Here is a 3,913-nt window from a genome sequence, read left to right as displayed (position 1 = left end):
AACCACCCACAAACACAAGTGAAAATGAACACACTAAATATGGCCTCCAATTAGAGACAACAACCACCAGCTGCCTCTAATTGGAGGTCATTGAAAAAACACAACATAGAAAGAGAAACCTAGAATAAACATAGAAATAGAAAATATAGAACATACATCAAAACCTCGAAACACACAAAACAAACACCCCCCTGCCACGCCCTGACCAAACTACAATAACAAATAACCCCTTTTACTGGTCAGGACGTGACATTTATCCCATGTGTAACTCTGTGTTGTTTGTGTCACACTGCTTTGCTTTATCTTGGCCAGGTCGCAGTTATAAATGAGAACTTGTTCTCAACTGGCCTACCTGGTTAAATAAAGGTACATAAAATAAGAAATAACACAGAACTCTCAACTAGTTCCATCAAACAGAAAAACAACAAGAAAGCTGGATAAACACATTCAGATTTCTAGATATTGCACTTTTCTTTAGCGTTTTAGGGGTCATAGTGTCACATCCTGGCCAGTAATAGGGGTTGTTATTTGTTATTGTAGTTTGGTCAGGACGTGGCAGGGGGTATTTGTTTTATGTGGTTCAGGTTGGTTGTGTTAGTTGTAGGGTGTTTGATTTAGTATTCCCGGGTTTTGGGCACTGTTCTATGTTTATGTATTTCTATGTTCAGTCTAGTTATTTGTATTTCTATGTTTAGTTAATTGGGGGTTGAATCCTCAATTGGAGGCAGGTGTTTTCTCGTTGCCTCTGGTTAAGTAAAGGTACATAAAATAAGAAATAACACAGAACTCTCAACTAGTTCCATCAAACAGAAAAACAACAAGAAAGCTGGATAAACACATTCAGATTTCTAGATGTTACACTTTTCTTTTGCGTTTTAGGGGTCATAGGTCAGATCAGTGGTCATGGTTGTTATGCATGGACTAAAAAACAAACTTGAAACCATTTTTCTCAGATTCACTGTTTGTGTAGACTGCTCCTTGTCTTTTCTAGGGCAGTAGTTCAGGTGGCTGTTTGTGTAGACTGCTCCTTGTCTTTTCTAGGGCAGTAGTTCAGGTGGCTGTTTGTGTAGACTGCTCCTTGTCTTTTCTAGGGCAGTAGTTCAGGTGGCTGTTTGTGTAGACTGCTCCTTGTCTTTTCTAGGGCAGTAGTTCAGGTGGCTGTTTGTGTAGACTGCTCCTTGTCTTTTCTAGGGCAGTAGTTCAGGTGGCTGTGTGTGTAGACTGCTCCTTGTCTTTTCTAGGGCAGTAGTTCAGGTGGCTGTGTGTGTAGACTGCTCCTTGTCTTTTCTAGGGCAGTAGTTCAGGTGGCTGTTTGTGTAGATGCTGTTTGTCTTTGTAGGACAGTAGTTCAGGTGGCTGTTTGTGTAGATGCTGTTTGTCTTTGTAGGACAGTAGTTCAGGTGGCTGTTTGTGTAGATGCTGTTTGTCTTTGTAGGACAGTAGTTCAGGTGGCTGTTTGTGTAGATGCTGTTTGTCTTTGTAGGACAGTAGTTCAGGTGGCTGTTTGTGTAGATGCTGTTTGTCTTTGTAGGACAGTAGTTCAGGTGGCTGTTTGTGTAGATGCTCCTTGTCTTTGTAGGGCAGTAGTTCAGGTGGCTGTTTGTGTAGATGCTGTTTGTCTTTGTAGGACAGTAGTTCAGGTGGCTGTTTGTGTAGATGCTGTTTGTCTTTGTAGGACAGTAGTTCAGGTGGCTGTTTGTGTAGATGCTGTTTGTCTTTGTAGGACAGTAGTTCAGGTGGCTAACTTTGCTCTTAGTCTGCCTCCTGTCTCTCCTATCACCATGGGTACACCTTCCTGAAAACAATGACTCCATACTTTGCTGAAACCTGTTCTGCCAGATCATGTCCTTAAAGACTAGAATGTTCCAATGTGGTTACCCACAAAGATGACAAGATAGTTCACACATTCATCATCCAGGGTTACTGTCAAACATATATGTTACATTTCTGGTTTGTCCATAACTTGTTTCCTGCTTGTAGCAGGCCGTGTTTACAGAAATCCTTTTCTATAACTAGAAGTCATGTGATTTCATGAGAATATTTTTCTGCAGTGAGAATGTAATGCAAGTCAAGCTGTCCTTGGATGTATGTCAACAAGATTTATAACCAGCATTGTTAAATTAACAGTTGTAATTAAAAAAAATCAATGCTGTAATTTTCTTTATGTTAGCTAGCTTTTTATAATGTGTTGTTGTCACAGACACCAGATAGATGCAGAGAAATGTGTTGTTTTACAGGGTCAGCCATACGGCGCCCCTGGAGCAAATTAGGTGTAAGTGCCTTGCTTAAGGGCACCAACAGATTTTTACCTTGACGGCTCAGGTATTCAAACCAGCAACATATCAGTTACTGACCCACCACTCTAACCACTAGTCTATCTGACTATACCAGTTACTGACCCACCACTCTAACCACTAGTCTATCTGACCATACCAGTTACTGACCCACCACTCTAACAACTAGTCTATCTGACCATACCATACAAGTTACTGACCCACCACTCTAACCACTAGTCTATCTGACCACACCAGTTACTGACCCACCACTCTAACCACTAGTCTATCTGACCATACCAGTTACTGACCCACCACTCTAACCACTAGTCTATCTGACCATACCAGTTACTGACCCACCACTCTAACCACTAGTCTACCTGACCATACCAGTTACTGACCCAACACTCTAACCACTAGTCTACCTGACCATACCAGTTACTGACCCACCACTCTAACCACTAGTCTATCTGACCATACCAGTTACTGATCCACCACTCTAACCACTAGTCTATCTGACCATACCAGTTACTGACCCACCACTCTAACCACTAGTCTATCTGACCATACCAGTTACTGACCCACCACTCTAACCACTAGTCTATCTGACCATACCAGTTACTGACCCACCACTCTAACCACTAGTCTATCTGACCATACCAGTTACTGACCCACCACTCTAACCACTAGTCTATCTGACCATACCAGTTACTGACCCACCACTCTAACCACTAGTCTATCTGACCATACCAGTTACTGACCCACCACTCTAACCACTAGTCTATCTGACCATACCAGTTACTGACCCACCACTCTAACCACTAGTCTACCTGACCATACCAGTTACTGACCCAACACTCTAACCACTAGTCTACCTGACCATACCAGTTACTGACCCACCACTCTAACCACTAGTCTATCTGACCATACCAGTTACTGATCCACCACTCTAACCACTAGTCTATCTGACCATACCAGTTACTGACCCACCACTCTAACCACTAGTCTATCTGACCATACCAGTTACTGACCCACCACTCTAACCACTAGTCTATCTGACCATACCAGTTACTGACCCACCACTCTAACCACTAGTCTATCTGACCATACCAGTTACTGACCCACCACTCTAACCACTAGTCTATCTGACCATACCAGTTACTGACCCACCACTCTAACCACTAGTCTATCTGACCATACCAGTTACTGACCCACCACTCTAACCACTAGTCTATCTGACCATACCAGTTACTGACCCACCACTCTAACCACTAGTCTATCTGACCATACCAGTTACTGACCCACCACTCTAACCACTAGTCTATCTGACCATACCAGTTACTAACCCACCACTCTAACCACTAGTCTATCTAACCATACCAGTTACTGACCCACCACTCTAACCACTAGTCTATCTGACCATACCAGTTACTGACCCACCACTCTAACCACTAGTCTATCTGACCATACCATTTACTGATCCACCACTCTAACCACTAGTCTATCAGACCATACCAGTTACTGACCCACCACTCTAACCACTAGTCTATCTGACCATACCAGTTACTGACCCACCACTCCAACCACTAGTCTATCAGACCATACCAGTTACTGACCCATCACTCTAACCACTAGTCTAT

Source organism: Salmo salar, unplaced genomic scaffold (assembly GCF_965601325.2).
Source record: "Salmo salar unplaced genomic scaffold, fSalSal1 ptg000206l, whole genome shotgun sequence".
NCBI lineage: Eukaryota > Metazoa > Chordata > Actinopteri > Salmoniformes > Salmonidae > Salmo > Salmo salar.
This window is presented reverse-complemented; position numbering follows the sequence as displayed.